The sequence below is a fragment of the Anser anser genome (genome assembly GCF_964211835.1).
Source record: "Anser anser genome assembly, chromosome: 8".
NCBI classification, from domain to species: Eukaryota; Metazoa; Chordata; class Aves; order Anseriformes; family Anatidae; genus Anser; species Anser anser.
This window is the reverse complement of record NC_139728.1, coordinates 18,352,517-18,376,056: the sequence shown is the minus strand read 5'-3', so window position 1 is coordinate 18,376,056 and position 23,540 is coordinate 18,352,517. Positions and strand designations below refer to the sequence as shown.

Sequence of the window (23,540 nt, the reverse complement as noted above, 5' to 3'; positions counted from 1 at the left end):
GCTATTGAATACTAAAACTGTGTACTTCCAATAGCAGAATAAAGAGAGTTCTTATTCCCTGCATTTCAGATAGCTTATTGGACAAATTACATTGTCATGCCCAGCTGGAGTATTGCCACTTAATATTGTATTATGGCATGGAGATATGTACCTAGCAATAGAGACCCATAGCTGAGATAAAGGATTCTGGAGGGAAAAGAGAGATGCACAGTGTATACTTTTTCTTGTCATTTGTTTGACACTATACTAAGAAAAACATCAGCTGTCAATTTTGGTATGTGATAGTAGGTAGTTCAGTGCAAACTAAAATGTCAATTTAAATCATTTTAGTAATTTTTGCATTTGAGTAGAGAGAATGTATTACATCATGAACATAAGAGCTATTTTACTTTGAAAGTGCATTACAATTAACAACAATAGCCCTATATTAAATGAACCTTGAGAAAAAACACTATGCTTTGTGTGTCATCATAGTTTTGTCTGCAGGGAAATGACATACAAGCTTTCAACACCTTAAGAAAAATTAATTACATACAATATAACAGACCAAATGGTCAAGCATAAGGAACAGCATCAGTAGTATTGATGAGCTGCTATGTAGCAAAATTTTCCTATTATATCTTTCTTCCACTAACTATATTATGTAATTATAACACGCTTTCTTGAATGTCATCACTGCATATTGAGCTGCTTAAGGTCTCTTACTAATTGCAAGGCAATTCTATGTATCTCATGTAGGGGTGACATCACTTCTAAGGGATAAGGATTTGGGTAAAGCCATGGAGTCATGCATTTTCTCTACATTTCTAATTTTTCTGTGCATTTTAAATTACGAAGATCAATTGATGCTTTCATCTATTATTAAGGATTTAATGGATCCCCTTCTCTCTGTTGATTATGCTTGAGGTAAGATGCAGAAGATTCTCAGCAGAAGGTGTGTTCAACAGCTTTCTGTCGTTAATGATTTCCTAATGAACAAAATTAAGTTTCACATTATCTTGTGTGTATTTGTGGTCTCTGTTCATGTTTGAAACTCAGACATGACTTAGAAAAATATCTGTTCATTTTACATCTCAGATTGAAGTTATCTTTTCAAACAGTGATTGTTTTTCTGCTTTCTCTGGAAATTGTGCATCTGCTGAGATCTCTACTATGTGGGCAATAATTTGTATAGGTTATCCTTTTGATGGGTCAGGATCCACAGTACTAAGTTATTTAGAAATTTTTAGAATCCCACAATTCACACTTATAGACAGAACTTTAGCAAGTGAATGTTATGCCTTTAAGTTTATAGAAATATCTACTCCTATTTCTGATATATGGGACAAGTTTAAAAGGAAGATTTCATACTTTTTTTTTTTTCTGGCAATTTTGTGTTTGGTCCTTCTTGAGTCGAAAGGGATGATGCTTTGGTTCTAGTCAGTACTTTCTAGACAGTTTGAATGCAGCTCTCATGGTCACAATGTGCTTTATTAGAAGAATAAAGTCAGGCCTACCACCAAAAGAACTGTCTTGGACCAAACCAGACTCCCTTTTGACTCAACAAGAATCAGACTGCAAATCATAATATAAAAAGAGAACCAGTAGTACTAGCCTGGGTCAGAAGCCAGAAGATGAATGAAATTAATCCAGCTGCTATTGTGCTTAAAAGCCAATCTCACATTTTTCAGTACTAACTCTTGAGTTTCGAGTGCCTACATTACCCATGACAACAGAGTCACTGGGGAATCTGACTTCTCAAAGAATTCAACTTTGGATCTTTTTCCCCTAGAAATTAATCTATTTCTGCAGGTAAATGACATGTAGCAGCATATGTCACAAAATCAGCCTCCCATATTCACTATCCTCACTTTCTTATGGCAGTTTTTGTGCTGCAAAGTGTCAGTTTGGTTCTTCCTTGCTTTTTCATATTCAGTACAACAGCCATCCATCTTTAGCTACTGTCTCCTGTTGGACAGAACCAGTCCAGTCCTGTCTGACTGGAACTACTGTCCTCCCTAATATTTATTATTTGGTATCTTCTGGGATTTGGACAAAGAATAATTGGATAGGGGGTAGGTGCTGCAGAAACACTCAAAACTTGATTTTATTTTTTTTTCATTCACATTTACAAAACATTTTAAAAATAAATTATCAATGAATTACACACTATAGAAAATCTCCCTGTGTCTACATCCTCCCCTGCTCAGAGACTAGGTCCAGACAACACGCCTTAGTATGCCACTAAATAACTCAAGCCAGAAGTACTTTTGGGGTCCTACACTTATCCACATCACTTAAAAGCTGACAGGTGATGAGAATACCTCTTACACTGGCCAAGAAACAGAAACAGCTAAGAGTCCTGCAGACACCATTCTCCATGTACAACTCTATAAACATTTGTAATTCAGGCAGAAACTCCTACAGCTTTGCCTTGAATAGGGAGCTAATCAAATGTTACAAGAAAAATAAAGGACTTTAAAAATGAAACTTCCATTTATTTTTTTTCGTAGAAATGCAAATATAATGTTGATGTTTCTGATATGATTTATTACTATTTTGTATCTTCAAGATAACACTGGCCCATTTTGTTGTTCTACTTGATGAGCCTTTTTTTTTTCTTTCCTTCCCCAGGTAAGGTTGAGCATAGAATAAACAGGTTCATAAAGCTTGCTTAAACTGTCAGCAGATAAGTTACTGCCAATGTTGCCTTGAGGCCACATTAACTTCTACACCTAATTTTTCTTCTGCCCCCCCCTCCATTTTTTTTTTTAATTAATAGATTTTCTTACACGTATACATTTAGCATTTTCTTGTTTAGCTGATGTGTTTCTTCTGGGTTTTCCTCTGTGGGTGTGGGAGAAAGAGATTGATGAATTATAATTTGATGAAGGTAGTTATGGTAGCAGGAACTGAGAAATGGAATATTTGCAAAATGCCAGAGGTGAAGGAACAGGATACACATGATTAAAGTTGCTATAAAATCTAAGCTGTCAACGCAACAATAGCACTAAGAGAGAAATGTTCAAGCAATGTTGGTTTCCTCAGAACATTCAGTGGTGTCATGAAGTGTATTATTTAGGCAAGTCTGTTAGGAGTACAGGAGGTTTGGCCTGGTTATTTTTCCCATTGACTACAAAAAGCATATGTTGATTTATAAAGATGGTTAGCTGTAGGAATTTTGGCCAGGATAACTGGGGATTACAATTTCCTAATACTGTTCGGGATGTAAACTTTGACAGCAGCCTATGCAAGGACTGACTGAATGAAAGGTGAAGAACCTTGACACCAAATCTTGAGAAATAAAGTGCAACAGAAGAACCAGAGAGAAAATGGCTTAGCAAAAGACTGAAGTCAGTAGCAAAAGACTGGAGTAAGCAGGGCTTTAATATGAATTGCATTTCATTTTGGTCAAACATATGGAATCAGAATTTTGGAGCATTGGTGGCTGAGTTACCAGCACATCAGATTAGGAGTGGCAAAGAAGAATCTAGAATCCCATCTTGCTCTTAAGTACAATCTAGAATTCTATTATTTGACACAATTTTCTCCTTTGATCCTTGGTTTCCAAATTTGTTTTTCAAGAGATTAATGCTTTGCTAGAAAAAGTTTGTTTTCAACTCTAAGATTAGGAATGATAGGGGAATATGCCCAAACCACACTATTTCTTTGGAGGCAAAAAAACAAACAAACAAACAGAAAAAAAATAAATGAAGCTCTGTGCGTGCAGACAAAACCCTAGGGCTACTCTAAGACTGGAGAATCTCAGGAGACACACATACTGCTATGTGTCAGCTAGTGTCCCTCTGGCAGAAGGTGGTTAAGCAATGGAGAGGCAGTTCCCATACACAATAAACTCATTTTGTTCTATTTTTATGTGTGCTATGAATAGCTATTGAGAAAGAACTGAACTATATTTTATATATTCTCTTCACAAAACAACTAAAGGGAATAGCAAAACAGGATGAAGACTGCAAGAAGAAGCAAAGAAAAATATCAGAAATGAAATGATTAAATACAAGTGGTAGAAAGAAAAGTGCAGTGAAAACTGTTGCTTTTAGAGTTATTTAAACAAGACAATGTGAGGCAGAGGCTACAGAAAAAAATAGACTTGTTTTCAAAGAGAGTACAGAATCTGTTGAATGCCTCTTCCCTGTTCATAGCTCAGACTGAGAAACTTTATCTGCTAGACCCGGGAAACAGCACACTTTCCTCACATGGAAAACCTCAAAAGGTTCAGGACAAGGTTCTGTAGCAATGATGAACAGATTTGGTGTCTGGTGTCATATTTACTTTGGAAAGATCCATGCCTCAATACTGTTGTTTGCCAGTCCAGATCTCTGACAGTGTTAAAATTGACACTACTGCCAATGGTTTGCAAGAAGACTAGGAAAATGAACAAAAAATTTCAGCAGAACCAGATGAGATTTTACGCTATTTCACTTTTTGTCATAAACCTGGAACTCAGACCCGGTTTGTCCAAAAAATGTTTTCTGTGACTCATGTCAAATGTTCACTTTGTCCTTTACTTCTGTGTAACAGGTAACATATGGATTTGCTTATGCACACTGAGGAGCGGGTTGAGTTTGACTTAGAGATTCAAAATCAAAAATAAAATAAAACAAATCCACAGCTGGTACAAACCTAGAATGCCACAAACCAAACATTTGCCTTTCCTGCACAGTTTTCCAAAAGATGTTTACTAAATACTGGAGATATTTGTGTTTAAACACAGCTTTTACTGTTTTACACTGCAACTTTTCTGTCCATCCAGCAGTGAAATAAACAATTTCAGGTTTAGCCCTGGAATCAGCGGAATTATTCCAGTAATATTGCAATGTTAGCGGCTTACCTGTTTCCCCCCAATGCAGAAATCGTAGCAGTGCACTTGTTTCCATAGAGACAGGATGATGTTACACAGGGTGGAGGTTTCCCTGCTTCAAGGAGAGAATCTGGCTGCAATGGAGAAAGACTAGCTAACAACAGCAAGAGGGCTTCAGGGAATGACCAGGTACTAGAACTTCACCAGGAATTAATGCTTTGTTTTTGCTGTACAGCTATACAGCTGAGATTTCAAAGCTGTCTAGAATAATGATAGTTGGGGCACCAAAATCACTAGGGCTATTTTTTTCAGTTTATCTAAACAGAAAAATTAAGGATCTCTAATATTAAGTTTTCGTGAAAACTTTATATATATATATGCACACAGATGAACATACATATATGCACATATATGCTTTGTTGTTGTTTGTTTGATTTGTATTACATTAAGTAAGTTTTTAGGAACACAGTAAAGTAACATTCCTAAACACAATGTACTAGTACTGGTACATGTTAGACTATTTATGTCCCCATCTGTTCAAAAGACAGTCTGATACTTTATTCCTTCAAGTTTTTCTTTATTGTCTCCTCCTTATGTATCCTTGACACTACTAGCTCAACTTGGATACTGAATCATTTCTCACACTTTAATGCAGTCCTCATGTTATCTGGTTTTTACTTTTATTTTCCTTAAAGGCTTTTGCAGACACAGTGGCTACCTCACTGAAAGCAAGGACTGGTACTAGCAAACCAGCTTCAAAAGCTGTATGAAAACAAAGAAATTCTTATTGTTTATCTTTTGTGTTCAAGCTTATTGAAACCTTATTCAGTAGAATGCAGTGATATGAATCAGGAAATTAAAATGAAACTGCTCCTATAAACTAATTTTGAGAAGGCAATACTAGAGAAAATGAAAGAAAACTGGTCATGGTTCCAACCAGGTACCAAATCTGATTTCCTAGTTTTGTTATATGGAGTCTAAGTTCAGGCAAGTAGTTAAAGGATAAACTTTTAGATGAAGTAGCAAACTTGCTATGATCTAGAGGGAACAGACAGGATTACACAGAAACAAAATCTTTAAGACATATGAAATTCACCTGGTTTTATATTTACAAACCTAAAACTCTTTCCAATTTACTGAAGTCTAAAGACTGTGAATGAAACCCTGCATACTACAAGTTCTCCAAACACATTTCTGTTGACTAAAAGCAAAGCTCTAGACTCCTGTTCCAGAGCACACTCTTGATTTTTTGACTCATTCAAATTCAGCAAATTTTATGTGAGCTCAAGACAGAGATCTCAAGCAAGTGAGACACAAGATAGTGCTCATCGACCCAATTCTGCAAGCATATTAATTACATGTGGGCATAGACGGAAATTCAAAGTGAAAAATAGTACTCTAGAATCCACAACACAGAGACACTGTCCTCCTGTGCTTACTATTCACAAATTCTCTCCTGGGTTTTGCATATAGTATTATCTGTTACAGCCAAGGATATTTCTTACAAGACAAAAAAATAAGGTATATAGACTTAGGTATTTGCAGGCACTTATAACTCCAATAGTACCATAAAGGAAAGAGTGGTCAGTTGTGGAGGAATTATGCCATAAAATACTAGTTCCTGGTACCATAAAACTTGCATCACACATTCTCCACCAAAGCAAAAAGAATACTCCAAAACTGAGCATTTAAGTTAAGCTCTGTATTACGTAAGACATGTAAAACTGGAAAGCTACCCACAATTCTAGCATAACACAAATTTTAAGAATGACAAAAAAGTAACTTTGAAGACCGCAACTGTAGTTGAAATACTTATTCCACAAAAGCAAAAGAAGGTTTTAAATTGGGATTTAATATTTCTCTTGAAAAATATAATTTTCTTGATTGTTGAATGTTCTTATGTGCAAAGAAATGCATTTTTGTAGTCTTTCCTGAATTCTATACCCTATTAAATTCTAATCTCTATTTTTACCCGTCCAAGTATAATATATCTCTTGTTCAAATGGAGAAATCTCAGGATGAAAACTCTCCAGGAGGAAAGGGACTCAAAATATGCCTGACACTGTTTTCTCCAAAACTCACCAGTTTTAGAAGATCTTTAGGTAAATCTGGTATGATATAGTATGAAAACCCATCTGAAATAATGGGCTCTGGAATATATTTGTAATGTTATTTCTGTAGTTCTTAGTACTTTTGCAGTACTCAGCCAGTTCTTAGACAAAAAAGATATCACAGTATGAAAGCAATCTCCTTTCTTCTACCAACTTCACCAGGAGCTCTTTAGCAAAGAAAGACAGTACAAGTATTGAGCTAATGCAAATTCTCTCTGTCCCAATGTTCCTGCCTAGAAGCTGGAATGCAGTAACACGATGAAAAAAAAATTAGGTTTCAACTTGAGTGTTCTACCTTTGCATCTGAAAAAAATAGGCATTTGAAGGTAGCTCCCTTCTATTTGACTTTGTATAGAACATTTAGTAATTAATAGACCAAAAAAATGACAATAATCTTTTGATCATTATAGCACTCAGATGGGGCCAAAGGTTCTTTATCCTGTCCCTGATTTTTTGAAAGTTGAACTACTTCAGGTAAGAAAAAAATAGCTTCAATATTAGAGGGTGAGTTGTGTACACCTTAGACATTGGAGAACTTGGCATATAAATTCTAACCCCCTCAGACAGGTGTGCATGTGGTAAACATATATAAGAACTGAACTTTGATTTTTCCACACCTTGAACAAACAGGCAACTTCCAAATCATTCAGTGAAAAGGCAACAGCAAAGTGATAACTAATTAAGATACAATCTTCATGGATATCTTTTTATTCAGATAATGCCAAGCAGATGTTGTTACAACAGGGAATACTTGAAATTCTGCACAACTTTGAATTGTAAAACTAAGGTGGAGTCAGATTAAGTTGATCCAACCCTTCACTGACTGTTACGATTGGCTTTCTGGCACTTTGAACCTTGGAGCAGCAAAACCAGGCTGTAACACAGACCAGAATCTGGCTCTAATCCTTTATGTTTTCAGCAGCAGAAAATAAGATTAATACAGTTTTGAATAAGCATAATGAACTTTAAAGGCCTGATAAATTTTCAAAGTTAGGGCCAAGTAGTTGAACATAACGCTATGTGTTTCTGTACAGTGTCTGGATTTATATAACAGACATCTTTACAGAAATTTAAGTGTTGACAGATAAGATGGAATGCTTTCATGTATTTAATGTCCCTCCAGCCCTGCTAAATGGGAATTGTATTCCACAGTTTAATGTGCTTGTAAAGAAAACTACCTTACCAAAAATTTAAAATTGGCTTTATTTTTAAAAATGCAAGAGAAAAGAAATGTTACATAAACATAAACTGGTGTTATCTAAAGTGTTTCAAAGTTTTAATAGTCTCAGTGTTTTTTCCTGTCTATTTTCAGAATTTGTAATAGAAGTTGTTTGAAATGCAATTAGTGAGAAAAGTCTGAAAGGAAAACTTGACAATGCTGTTCAATAAAAATATTTATTGTTATTTTACTGGTCTGAGAATGTCATGATTTTTCCTTTGGGGCTCAGAATTGCACTTTAATACCTTGATAGATCATAACCGTTAGGTTATTATAAAATGTTGACAGATAAGACTGTGATTTGTGAAAGCTCCATATGAATTTTACCTTTAATTTCTGTTAACACTTGACAGAGCTTCATGGCATTAGAACCACAAAGTTCATTGAAATTCAGCAGTAGTTGAGTACCTTGCATACATTTCTCATTTACAGATAACACTTGTACATCTCCTGACACAAAGACTCAAAATGAATCTCGTCAAAAGCTGTAAGAAATACACAGTGTTTTATTTCACAATAAAACTGGATGCATCAAAGGGCCTCTGTGCTGGTAAATTACTCCAGTTGGGCAAAGGGAGCATTTTTAATTGGTTTGCATCTTTTCTGTTCTGACAATGTTATATCAAACACATCACAAACTAAATAAATGACTGAGGTTGCCCCCAAAGTGGCATGTCAGCAGCAGTGTTCCTGAAAATTATTTATCAAAATCATGAATGGTACATACAGACTAACAGCTTCTGGAATTTTTCATTTATTTGTGTAATAAAGTATGGACAGGCTTTGTGAGTTCTGAATCAATATTTAATGAAGTCTAGCTTTCATAACTGATATCTTTACTTATTAACATAATCAGCTATTTGAAGAAAAATATACCAGTCCTAGTACTAGCATAATAATAATAAATAACAAGTAATAAATAATAAGTATCCAATAAATACATTAATACTAATAATTTTGGCTTTTCCAAAATTTTGTGCCTTAGTCCTACATTACTGACTAGGGTGAAATACTGTTCAAAACTGCCTCTAAAGCAGTGATTCATGGAAGATGGAGAGGTAGCCTGGGAAGAAATTATGAGCAGTTCTTAAAAACTGCATCATGTCGGGACACTGCTTCTGAGGTGCCTCAGAAGTGACACATCGGGGAGAACGACACTCCCCAACAACAAATCAGCCGTAGAAGCTAGAAGTCAAGTGGCTGAAGCTTGGAAATTTACAGACCCCTTGACAATCTACAAGGAAAGAGTGGATAATCCAGATGTCTTTCTAAATATTCTTTCTGCCCAGAAAGAATGTTTCCACATCCTTGTTCAAAAGCTATTGCAGGGGTTATGATTGCTCTATTTTTCTCCAGTAAATAACTCACGGTCTAACTTAACAGATATTTTCTTGGGAAAATTCTTGAGGATTATGAGCATAAGAAAGTGTCTAATGAGAATCAAATTCTCCTCATTTTATAGATCCCATTGACTTTAAACTATTATTGATTTCAATACAGCCTGAAGACTAAGGGCAGGTTCATAATTTGATATAACAGCTGCATCATCTTTATTATTTTATTCCTAGTTAATTATCACCTAAACAGAACTGGAAGCGAGAACACCATTTTCACCTTTCTAGGTGGGATGAAGTCAGTCCAACTCCATAACCTGCTTCATATTTGAAAGTATCAGACAGCTGGTATTCAGATCACAGCAGAAGGTATTTAGTAGAAATGACTGTCAGATTTGATTTATTTAGCATTATTCAGATTTACAACCAAAGGCTTTTAACTGATGTGAGAATTCTAGAGAGACATTTAAATGCCTTTCTGCTATTTTGATTGTTTGTTATAAAATTTTGTCTTCGACAAATATACAAAAGTGCATTATCTTTTATCACTGTGACCAGGGTCCTTTTGGTTTGGTTGAGATGTCTGCAACATAAATTGTCTGTTTGTTTAAGCTGGAGTTATATGAGACATTCCTTCCACAGCCTGCACTTTTCTAAGGAGTTCCAATACACCCCTAAGATTTTTTGTTCCATCTTCACAAATGTTCACATAAGAGAGCAGCAGGTAGCTAAGTATATTCTGGTGATAAATATACAGGGGCATTTAGCCAAATACTGAATGTGGATTTTCAAATGCCAAAAGTGTGGATCTTTTCCATTTCCCTAAAGTAATCATTTTATTGGCTAATTTGTATATAGGCAGATCTCGTTCTTGGGAGAGGAACTAACTAATGAAATGTAGCTAACAGATTACAAATGAAATGCAATAGCTTGACAGATGGACCACAATTTTATTTTTTTGGATGCTGATCTGACTTGATCTTCAAACCTAAAGTTCCATTATCAGTACTTTAAAAAAAAAAAGTGTAAAAATAGACTTGTTTGTTAAAAGGAAACCAAACTGAATGGGTAACTTTATTCAAGTGCCAATCTTTGATAACTAATACTTTGACATAAGGAAAGTATTGTGAATGAATGTAAACAGAAGAGCTCTTTGCAGCAATATGAATGAAGGTTATGAAATCAGAAGTTATCTTTTCTTCGGCTTTATCCTGAACTATTTCAGAAACAAGTGTCCTAGTCCTTGATGTTTTCCACTGGAATAAGAGCATGCAAAAGTGTTTAGAAAAACAGTAAGAAAATGCCCCCTCACCCCCCAATATTTAAGAACATGATCAACTGGAGGATCCTTCAAATGAGCATCATAGGGATAAGAAAAAAAGAGAAATACTATTCGTTTTTGACAGAGCTGTATGTAAAACTCTAAATGATTTATCTTTACATAATCTATTTCAGATATAAAACTAGTAAGACCTTTCTTTGAAGCATAATCAAGTCAGATAGAGATGAAAACATAAAGGTCAGGATACAGTCTGGAATTCAGATACATACCAAGGTGCAAAACACATACAACTGGAGGAATTTATCCTTAATGGAATTCCTATTCTTGTTCCCTATACCTGTGTGAGGAGGTGTGAAGTGATTCCTGTGAGGTGATTTCCTGTATGTTACCAGACAGGAAAACAAGAAAAATCTGAAAAGGTCTCTGAGTCTAAGAATGGTATAAAAGTGGGATTTAAATCACAATTAAAGGAGAGAGAAATTAAGAATAAATATGTAGCTGAATGAAGATTATCAAGCTACCTGTACTCCAGAATCAGATACATCATAAGCAAATTATCAGAGCCAAAGCCAAGTAAGAATGCATAGTGTTTTATAACACGTCCAATAAATTTTAAACCAGGCACATTCTACACAGAATAAATATTTTCGTTTTTTCTTCTATAAAATATTTATTAAGTCTAAATAAAGGAATAAAGATTACGATTCTACCATTCTGTGTTTGAAGGACTTTCAGAATATGTGAAGTCACTGTAGTAGGATGGAGTCCAGTAACTAGAAGTATTCTAAAGGTAAATATTCAGGTATTGTCACTACATCTTTCCACAAATAATGTCTTTTCAGGCATTATGAAAAAGAAAAAAAAAGTGATGCATGTGAAGTAGCAGCTGGTATCTAGCTGTGGCCAGTTACCAATAAAACCACTAAGTACACAATAGTGTAAAATAAAACTGTACGAACAAACAACTTCTGACAGTGATCTATAGCCCCACTTCAAAAAGGAAATCTTAGTTGAGTGACACATCAGGAAGTGTAATAAAAAATAAGAAGCTCAATACCATAGTCCCAGGCTACATCAATCTTTGTTTCCAATGACAGTTTCTGATTTTGAGTCAAACTCTCGGTAGAAAATTGAGGTAAGTTCTTTTGCCCACCAATGTCAGAGAATCAGTATTCATACCATGCCTAATTTTCCAAATAGAAGAGGAAAAGCCTCCAGGATTCTTCCCAACAATGATCAAAGGGTTAATCTCACACAGCCTTTGAAAAGACCAAGATGTGACTCTTTCTAGATATTAAAAATGCTGATCTAAGTTTAATCAAACTTTTTTTAAGCCAATTTAAGCCAATGTCACATGTTTTCCATACCATCTCCAGCTGTTATACTCCCTCTCAGAACCTATGAACATAGCACCAAAGTAAAGGACTTCATGATAATCTCATGTTCTCTTCTACGTGCCCTGGGGGTTCAAAAGCCAGGTAGATACTTTTTTTTTTTTTTTTTTCCTATAGTTAATCAAGAAGATGGTATTGTTTAGCTGCTGGATCTGTATTTTCTTACAAGTTGATTATCATCACAATAACCAGACTCCACCCAAGAATTTAAAAGATAAACGTCTCTTTCTTCTCCAGAGATCAGAAAAAGAAGATAGAAAAATGTGTGCCTGCACATAAGAAATTTAATGAGGGAAAGTCAACCGAATGAACTGAGTTTTGCTGAATAGTGGGATGTTGTGAGTCACTTTTATTTATTCCTGTGGTAAGTTTCATAAGCTTAGTTTTCCTATCTGTGCTAGTGAGATTTCTTCTTCTGGTCACAGCTTCATGATTCCAGTGGAATGCAGCTGTCAGAGCTTATAGCAAGGAGTATATTTAAATATATGGGGCTCTGAATATCAGGGAATAATACAATCTACAACACATTCACTAGAGAGCCTGAGTGGAATGCAGAACACAAGAGTGATGTTTTCAGTTGCTTGCAACTTTTACCACTTTGAATTTTTATCATTATTTGATGTTTCTTTACAATGAATGGATTATAATAAACACGTCTGGAGGTCAGAAACCACCATTGCAACATCTGTGCTCAGGAGACTGAATTATACATTTGCACAGTAATATGTTACAAATAGAAATAGAGATTTTGAAGCCATGGTTAATCAGAAATCTGCAGTAATATTATGGGAAACATGATAGCTATATAATATATCTATCACTTATTTACAACACAATATATTTTTAAGGATTCCCAAAAGAAGAGCAAGACTAGTTAGGTCACAGACTGATACGTGAGAGAGAGAGTCTCAAAGATTTGGATTCATCAACACTACTCTAGTCTCTCCATCTCCACCTGGCAGGAAACAATTCTGTTCTCTCGGAATTGTCTTTCCTCCACTCTTCCATCTATTTACAGTTTTTTTTTTTTATTATTATTATTTTTCTTGCTTTACTTATAAACCACAGGGCAAGAAGATGAGAAATTTTTACTTATCACAGCCCAAATTCATTGCTACAAAAGACAGAGAGAGAGAACATATTTAAAAGACACAGCCTCATAGCCACCAAATGCCTGAAATGGGAACAAAAAAAATCGGTGCATGCTCAAGAGGCAAAATCCCTCTCCTGAAAACCGGTGGCTCTTGCCTCTCAGTTTCTGTCAAGGTCTCAGGTTGAGCAGAGAGTGCACAACTACTATAAAGCACACAGTCCTTGCTTTGGTGAAAACTAGCTACATCTGGCTTTTAATTTTGAATTCAGTGGAAGATAAAAGACCCCAGTGTTCCACACAGTTATCTTAAGGTAAAAGTCTAGATGTGCCAGGACCTTGACATTATTTGAAAGATCCTCCAAGTAAGTGCTAAGTTGGACTGGTATGAGGCATAATATGTCTGATCCCCTTGGTGAATGTAAAAGTCCCATAAACCAAAGGAATATCACGGAGGACAGTTTTTCCTTTATTCTGGGGCAACAGTAGGTAAGTCTGACATGGATGCAATGTCATGTCATAATTTTATATGACACGTTTTACAGGATCAGTAGCCAACTCATCTATCCAGGAAAAGAGTCAGTAGTGTGTCAAAAACCCTCAACATCTCCAAAAGAGGCTTTACTCCAAGATCTGAATACAAAGGAGAGAGTTGGAAGGCATCAAGGGGACGTGTTCTATTACAATATATTTGTGGTTTGCTCATCTTTAAAAACAAATCCAAAAACCTAAGCATGGCTCACATGCGTATCGATCACTACATCACTTATAATGCCATCTTTGGCCAAAATGGTTACTGGTTCACTACATCCCTAAATCTCTATGGACTTGGAAATAACCACAGAATAAAAAAAGAGTTAGTGCTCAGGTCTTTACAGTAAGAAATCAGACAAGATTCAAACAGTAAAAAAACAAACAAACCACAACAACAACAAAAAAAAGAAATGCTTGATCATCTTGTCCTCAAATCTTTTTATCTATAATATTTATATTAATTCTTTTCAGTTCCGTACTCTGTATGAATTAACTGTACTTCATCTGAAATCCTGAGAATTCTTTCATGTCCTCACTGTTGTTTTCTCTTCACTCCTCCCCGCAGTTTTACATTTTCCCTTTTTTTTTTTAATCTTTTCATAGTACTTTATTTTTTTTTTTCCTCCTCCAGCTTTTGCTTAAGATTTCCATATCTTTCTTAACCATGTCTTTTCATTTCATTTCATGCCTGAAATGAATCGGTTGAAGTAGAGTTTATGGAAGAGTTGCAGAGAAAATATCAGGATCAAGAAGCTTTCGGAGGAACACTAAAAGTAGATATGAAAAGCAGAAATGGTCATTGGATGGCAGAGTTTTTAAGCACACAGCTGTGGATAAGGCATTTATACACGTAGTATGACCATTCAGCTTCTGTTTAATCCTGGAGGTGTTTAAGCTGCATTGGCTCCACTTCAATTTTCCCAAGACATTTAGAATTGAAAACTTAGAAATCAACAGAGCATTTTAGTCTTGACAAGGCTCAACAGCTTGACAATTAGCAGAACGTCACGATGGGGATCTAGAAACTAAGCTGCTTAATATAAAATACAGAAGCAGATATCTAACTGAATAGAGAGGGAACACAACCCAAGACTGCACTCCTTCTGAAAAGTGTCCTGATCACTAAACTATAAATTTATGTTTCTCTGCTCACCAGCTTTCTGTATAATGGTACAGCTGCACCAGAATGAGGGGATGCCACTACTGACTACCTGGTTTGGTAGGCACATTCCCAAGAGGTAGAAATTCCTACTTAAATTTGTTCCACTAAAATAAAAGGGACTGAAGTACTGGAAAATCTGTAAAGAAGCTAAGAATCAAGTATATGCCTGCATACCAAGTGTTAGACTGTAAAGAGTTCTTCCCCTTTTGTGTGTGTTTTGAAAGACAGCAATGCCTGAAACAAAAGGGGAAGAGGTATGGTAGTATATGCACCTCTCTGAGGAGACAGAAACAACACCTCAAAGCCCTTATTGAGCATTCTTTAGTTTCCTATCAGTGAACCCAGGATGGCAGCTTTGAATCCCATGCTGAGGTTTTTAACTCCCCCTTGCACTCATGCTGGCAGGCTTGCCACCCAGCTTCAACTTCTGGATTCACACCGGATGTCTAACGGCTTAAAGTCAGTCAGCACAACGTTTGCCTCTCAGGGAATTTAGCCTTTGACAGCGCATGCCTCAGCACTCATAAATTGAATAATGTTATTTGCTGCTAAAATCTGGATAAGTCTAAATATGAGCACGCTTATACACTAGTAAGCTAAAAAGATGGTAGTGCTGTTTACTAGTGCTTCAAATTTACTTGCATAAGATTAAGACTTGAATTTGAACTAGCAAAATCAACCCAAAGGACTGACTCAAGATCTCAATATACCTGAGAAACAACAGGCTTCAAAATTCAACCTTCAGTCTCCAAGCTGCCCCTACTGTTGCTCCTAATTTCTGATCAGACAAATGAATGCAAGTTTATGGCCATGTCTGGAACTTGATAGGTTTTGAAATTTCAGTCAGCATTTTCCACTTTTTCTTCCACGTCTGCTCTCTATATTCCAAAATGTTTTGTGAATTTCCATTGGGTTAATAACATTACTCTTTTTGGTGAATGTCATCTATTTGGTAAATATCATCAAGTGTCACGTATTTGGTAAATAACGTTAATTGTGTGGCCCAGCTAAATAAAGAGGTGAGACAACTGACATGAGTCTTAAACTGTTTATCACATGTGGTAAAGAGGAGACTGCTTGTACTAAAACAATGGGGAAAACAGTTCTATGAATAACAGACAGTTATTGTCATAACCTAAACCATAAATGTTATGCAGGATACTGACATAAGTATATGTAGCTATCGACACATTAAAGGTAAGATTTGCTCAGCAGTCCCAGATCCAAGACATCTGAAGAACTTTTAAAATAAGTCACTACTTTTGTCACATCTTTTGGTAAGAGGCAGATAACAGCTGTAGTGGAGGATTACACTTTTGTTTAATCTGCTTATTACTGGTTAAGCCAAGTTCTCTGTAGGTACTTGGACAAGAAGATGCAGAAAGATATTCAGGTGTCATTGGATACAGTTTTGAAGTTTACACACTTTTTTAGCCTGGCAAGCAAAAATATTTCACCCAGGATATTATGCATGCACAGGGCTGCCAAAAATATGTTTAAATGTTACAGATCTACAGTGCCATCTGGCAAAGCAGCTTTTCAGATACAGTCTAGAGACACAAGAGAGAGACACTGCTGGATATTTCATAAGGTACATAAGGGAGCTCTATTTCCAAGGTATTGAAGATCTCACTAAAATACAGCAAACCACTGTCAAAAGTATCTACTTATCTTTTCCAAGAGAATAAGGAAAAAGAAGTAGGAAGGAAAAACATCACAAACTCCCTCTCTATATTTTTGTATTCACCTATGCATATGCACTATGAATATATACATATACGTCTACAGACGCACACATATTTTGATGTTTGTATGAAGTTCTCCTCACAAAGGTGATGGGGCTTGTCACCATTCCCACTGATTTTAGTGGGATGAATATTAGAATTAACTATACTGTGCAAAAGAGGATAGATACCAGCTGTTCCTTAAAGGGATGGGGGGGAGGAAAAAAAAACACAAACAACAACAAACAAAAAAAACCACACAACTCTGTCTGCTTGATCTACTTCTCATTCATCCTAATGCTTGTAATTAGCTATTTTACAACAGCAAACATTTTACCAGCTTTATAGCTTTGCATCTAAGGTCATTCAGTAGTGTGGCCTCATTCCCCTTTTCTTCTTCTGTCAGCATTCATAACCTCTGCAGAACTATTTTTCCAACAAAGAAGAGATAATAGTATTTCAAACCTAGAATGTTTTGGTATTATGCAAAGGAAAACTAGCAACTTGCTCATAATATCAAAGATTGCAAAACAGCAGAAATTAAGAATACAATTGCTAATTTCTCATTAAGCTTTAATACAATCATTTAACATTACAAGATAAAACAACAAGAAAAAAAAATGAAAATAAATACAATACAAAACAACCATAGTCAGCAATATGCTCAGCCAATGTAACTTCCCCTGCTTCCGTAGACTGTCAGCAGACTGTTTTTACAAATGCAGTCATATTGACAGTGAATTTGTTTTCATTATTTTTATTAAAAGAAGTATTTTTATTAAAAACTGTTAATACTCAGCATGAAAAACTCCAAATGACTAAGAATTATGTAGTGCCATGCCACTTCATAAACAGTATTAGTCTACTTTTTATAATTTCAAACCTATTTTAAAGCACTACAGCTTTAGCTGTCTGAGAGAGACAAACCTGAGGGAGATTTAGCTGGTAAACAGGATCAGGGATTTTTTCTTTTAATATTATAAACCTTGCCATAGAGAAGTAAACAAACAAATTTTGTCTGCATTATTTTACAAAACAGAGATAGACTAAAATTTACTGGCTAAGACAGCATAATTTTTAAAAGTCTTAGAATAAACTGATGAAAAGCAGGTGCACAGGGTGTAATTTTGGACAACACAAACAGGTCACTTCCAAGATCACAGTCCCCACCCAGAAAGTATGATTTTTCAGGGAGAAATGTTAAGAACCTTGTATTGCTGCTGCATTAGGAATAATGTGATTTATTGAAATAAATAGATAAGCATCCACTCTGCATGTATTCTAATTTTCTGTCGCCAACACAACCTAATTGAGTAGGTGGGCTTGTTATAAACTCAGAGGAAGGCAGTTCCTCTGTCTGGCTTGTTTAACTGGGTCTGCGCCAGGGCTCTGAAGAATCTGTCATTGAACAGTAAAAGTGAAGTCTATCCTGTGTCACACATCTATAAATAGGCACGTATGTATATGTATGGGCATGTCTCCATGTATTTCATTTTCTAGTGCAAATAAACAAGCATATTTAAAAATTCACTCCTGAGCCTTTCCAACAATTAATTGTTGGCAATTCTCAAACAACACAAGGACAGTTGAACATACAGCCCACATTCTGTTCACAAGAATAAAAAATACATGCATTACATTCTTTTGTTTCCCATTTTCATGGTTCATGTACACCTGGCAGCTAATCACTCCCTGTCCATATTACCCCCAACACCAGGTATGGGTTTCTTATGTTCTGAGCCTCCACCTTGACTGACAGAAAGAAAGAATATACGTGCTTATCACATAATATATGAAGATACTCACCACATATATATGGAAACATATCCTTATGTATAGGCATCAGTACAAGAATGATGTTCCTCTGCATAAAGCACTAATCAAAAAAACCCAAAAACCTATAAAACAAGCAAAAATATTCAGCAACTCTTAGCTATCCTTTCCACAGAGGTAGTAAAAGAACCAATTCAATATTGATCTGCAAGCCCTCTCTCCTAGTTGATAAGCTGAAATTCAGATGCAACAGACACTTGGGACTCTAGACTTGATGACTCTTTCTCCTTCCTATAACTATCCCATTAGAAGAACCTTGCCTGCAGCTTTTCTTAAGGGGTCACAAAGAAATTTAGTGTGATTAGACTGGGGCAAACACAGCATCTGAATCTCTTTCACAACAGCAGCACTTACAGCAGCATCCCTCTCACTCTGCCAGCAAGCACCAGCCTCTGTCAGGCGCCATAAAGAAACAGTAATCTAAGATAAAAACCTCTTCTTTCCTCTCAGGATTAATAGGAAGCAAAGCTGAAGCATTGTGCTGACAAGGATGAAAAGGCAATATTTAAATTAGAGCAAAACCTAGTCTACACTGTATGTAATTTGATTAAACAGAAATCTAAGCGATCAGTGTTAACAAGGGTCCACTTTGATAAACAGAGCACCGTTAAGCAAACTCTTCCCAATTAAAAACGCGGCCAGACTGCCTGCTGCTGCGCTCGGTGGAACCAGGGTGGCCTTGGTGGGAACGGCTGCAGCAGCAGCTGGCAGCTGCCCAGCGCAGGGCGAGGCGCCTCTCCTTGCCCAGGTACTTATCAGGGCCACCAGCAGCGAGGCCTGCACCGCTGAGCCCCGGGCGAGCAGATCCCCGCCGCAGCCCCTGACGAAATAGCTGGTGGCTACTCACCGCGTCTAAATTACAAATCCACTTGTGTGAAACGGAGCCTGCCCGGTGCCAGAAAGCAGACAAAGCCTATGCAAAGAGTCAGCCCTCAGAAGGGATAAAGCAGCTCCTAGAGGAGAAACAGTGATTAAATAAAGTCCAACAAATGATGCCAATAAACAAGTTTTCAATTACCAAAGGACACCCAGACAGCCAAAAAGCGGCTGCTAAAAGCTGTAATCACACCACTGTACACTACCCACTTCAAAAAGTACAGAAACGTATATTTTGGCTGGAAAAGAACACGTAGAACAGACTATTTAAGAAAATTGCAACCTGCTACAAAAACAAGCTTGAGTGCCTTCTATTTAAGAGAGTGGGGCTGCATTTCAGATCCCATTTCTTACTTCAGGTGAATTATATCTCTGAATCACACAAGAGTTATCTGCCTGCATCTGTTTTTCTTTGACACCATTATATCCCCCTGTCCTTGACCCCATCTGAGACTGACAAGCTCTGGGGACTGCTAATGGGGCTACATTTTCCATGAATATTTGCTTGTATTTATAAATGAATTTACTTAAGCCACATTAATGTCATTTGCGTATTTGCTTTCTGGAAAAAAAAATAAAAAATGCTCATTTGGGTTTTGGTATCTTGAATGTTTACTGAAGTAAATTCCAAAGATGTAGCCAGAGGTATTAGGATCAAAAAAGGCTTTTAAAATGAACTGAAGTGTGCCAGTGCATTTAGATTTGCACAAGACAAATGATTCTCACTCAGCCAAGGAAGAGAAAAAATTTGAGGTTTCCTGACCAGTCACAATTAACCAATATAGCATGAGGAATAAGCACAGAAAGCAGCAAACTGCTGGTAACCAATCAAAACAGATTTATGTGCTAACAAATAGTATTCAAATACTTTTGCAGACTGGCTAGGTTCAAGGATGTAATATGATCATGCTGACTACGTGCAGAGAAAAAGTCTATACTTTATTAGAAACAGAGTTTGTGGCAAATCATTCATTGAGCTGAAACAACTGAACAAAGACTGTCTCACCATTAGGTCATTTGTGTGTGCTCCAATCTCTAGTGAGAGAAAGAACAAGAAATTCATGTCACAAAATAGTTGATCGATGGCTTATCAGATACAGCCAAGATCTTGATAGCGCTTTTTGCATCATAATGACATCTTTTCTCATTTATGCTCCCAGTAAAGATTATAGACCCGGTTGGCACTGATGTTGCCCATTTTTTTCATGTTCAATATCACCTCTTTTCTTTCCATTTTATCTTCAGGCCTTGCTTTAAGCCAGTTATAATCAGGAAGATGTTCCTAAGCACATGATTTGGTAAGAGTAACAGCACTACTGCCTATCAAATGTTTTGATTTCTGGGTATAAACCACAGTCATGTGAGAACCATAGTCTTAAGGGGAATCACAGCCCTGCACAACCCCTTCAGATTTTGCTACCCTCTTTAATAATGTTTCAGAAAATTAAGCATGAGATGTTCTGGAGGCCAGCTGATGCTGGTACCAGACTAATGCTGACACTCACACAACGAGTATGCTCCTTCCCCCACCACAACTCTCCAAAGAGGAATTTAGACACAGCTATGCAGCCAGATGAATATCAGCCTGCATCCTCCTTGGCAGTAAGGACACAAGGTCTAATGTCTGAAGAGAGCTTCTAGCAGACAAAATTGTATTTTTACTGTTTTTGTAAGAGATTTGGGTAATTCAGGTATAACAGAAAAAGTCCTGTCAGACTCGAGATTGAGTTGTTTTCCTTGCTGTGGGTTGCCTTTAAAATCTTTTTATTTATTTATTTATTTATTTATTTTAGGGTTTCCTAACAACTGCTTTGTGCAAAGGCTGCATCATTGGCAGGTTTTCATCACACACCTGTAGTCACAGACAAATTGCAAAAAAATCAGCTAGAATGAGTGACATCCAAACATATCTGAGTCACTGAGTGACCTTGTCTTTGGTCTCCTGTTTCCTTTTCCTACCAATGCCAAACTAGGATGTTTCATTCACTGGCTTCCCCTGTCCTTCTCTTTACTGTAATATTAATAAGCTTTACTGCACTCCAGGAAATTTAGATGACTTGAGAAACATAGATGACTTGAGAAAAATGCTGTCTTTCAATATTATGTTTTTACAAACCTACAGCTGATTATATTTAGATCCTGTTTAAGCTCCTTTACTCAACATTCATGAAATATTCCGTTTCTTTCTCTGTATGACCCTCTCACTCTCTTTCAAGTCTTCTTAATTGGTCCTAACAGACAAAATCCCAGCACTGTTACTCCAGCTACCACCAAATACAACCAAATAGATGTGCCAGTCTACTTCTCCAACAGTACTTTTAAAACAAAGTCTCCTAGAATAGGAGCTCAAAATCCCCATGGGATTTACTTGCTTTGCTAGGCAAATCTATATTTGCCTGTATACAGTGCTATGCCGAACTTCCACAAATGATCATCATTTTTTTTACCTGACCTATGTCCCCCTGGTAAGTTGTCTCACAGTATGGGGTCCAACTCTGAGAAACTCTGGGAAGACCAAATTTGAATGTAGGTTGGAAAACAGAACATAGGGGACTTGGAACAAGTAATTTTTCTAATTAAAGTACTGTGCAATTCTTAAATTATTTTGCTTTTAATTCCATGTTCACGCAACAGCAGACTAACTGTAAATTACACTTTATTTGGTTTGCTCTTTTAGTAATTTGTCACACTGGGAGAAAAAAAAAAGTGCATGTCAGCTCAACAAATTAAAGTCAAATGTGGTTTAATCATTTTCACTTTAGCCAAGACCATTAGCATGGCACAATTAAGTAAATCCTAGGAGCTAGAAGAGGAGTCGGTGAGGCAGAGCTGCCATTCCTGCTGCTGAGCAGCTGCTGGAGAAAAGCTGGGGAGCAAAGGTACTGGTAGCCTCTGCCCCACACTGGGCCCTGCCCACAGCAGCAGCAGCAACACCTTTCCTCGACCTGACAGAACAGGTGCTTTTTTTGATGTCCCCACCCTGCCTGAATATGTTCTGCCCTTGGCAACTAATGGTCTGGCGTATTTTCTGCCCTTAATAGTCACAGTGAATGAACCGCCCCCTTGCTGTAGAGTAGCAGCCTCTCCCAGACTCCCGTTAAAAGAGGCTGGGGCAACAAATGGAAAACACAAAGCCGTGTCGAAATCAGAGACCAGGTCTTCAGCCTGATATTTTTGCCAGCAGCATAGTTATTTAAAACACTGAAATCTGGGTTGAGTGCATTTTGTTTTACATAATGCTGATTTAAACCTCAGCAGTCTGAAAATTAGTCTGAATTCTTCCAGATCAAGCTTTTAAAGCACTTATTAAATGAAGACAAGATACATAACATTCAGAATGATCTTACACACCCTCAGTAAATTTTTCAGGTAATTTGTAAGTCAAGCTTTGAGGAAAGACTTTAGTTATTTCTTATATTCTTGCAATCGATTTGGACTTCACTGCTCTTTTAGACCTTTAGGGGCATTAGCATGAGACTTTACCATCATTGAATGTATATGACCTCAGTGTAATATACTGTGATTCACATAACCAGTGCATTCTATTTTGGAGGACTAACTGTTCCCAACAAACACAAATAATGATAGTCTTTTTTTTTTTCTTCTTTTTTTTTTTTTTCCTCCCTTTTCTCTGTGTGTGTGTGTACCTGTTTGGAAAATAGTATTTCCCTACAGCATCTTGCATAGCAGACCATCCAAAAGGCTATACACTCGTGATAACAAACGTTAACATACTGAGCAAAACAATTTCTTCGAACAGCCTAATACACTGTTGTGACATGCTAGCATTGAACAACTCCAAACTCAGCCTCACCAACCCTGTAAAGATTTCTTGAGCTGTCAAACTCTGGAGTCTGATTCTTCTCAGTGTATTCTGACGTAAGTTGAAAACCAGACTGGGTACAGCATTAGCCCAACTACTGTCAGGTTAAAAGAGCTATATTTTCAAAATATGGTCTTTCAAAAGGTAGAAGGCCAAGTCTCTGCACCTCACAGTTCCATGAGCATGCTGGGGCAGAGTGCAAACAGGATTCTGGGGAAATCTCCCTCTGGGCAACTTCAGAAGGGAAAATGCCATCAGACATTCAAAAGACTTGGGTCCACATTGCTTGCATCACAGAAGGTTAACGATGGGGAAATCAACTCCAGATAAGTCCCCTGCATACCTGATTTTCCAGGT

General features: G+C 36.7%; 1 long non-coding RNA gene across 3 annotated transcripts in view; it reads right to left on the bottom strand.

Moving 5' to 3' along the window:
• Positions 1-23,540, bottom strand: part of LOC310903335 — a 581,276-nt gene that overhangs the window by 74,875 nt on the left and 482,861 nt on the right. For all 3 annotated transcript variants that reach the window (XR_014587462.1, XR_014587463.1, XR_014587464.1), the window contains 2 exons: positions 19,332-19,437; positions 18,458-18,549 (listed from right to left, as the gene is read on the bottom strand). This is a non-coding gene — a long non-coding RNA (uncharacterized lncRNA). The remainder of the gene's footprint in view (positions 1-18,457; positions 18,550-19,331; positions 19,438-23,540) is intronic.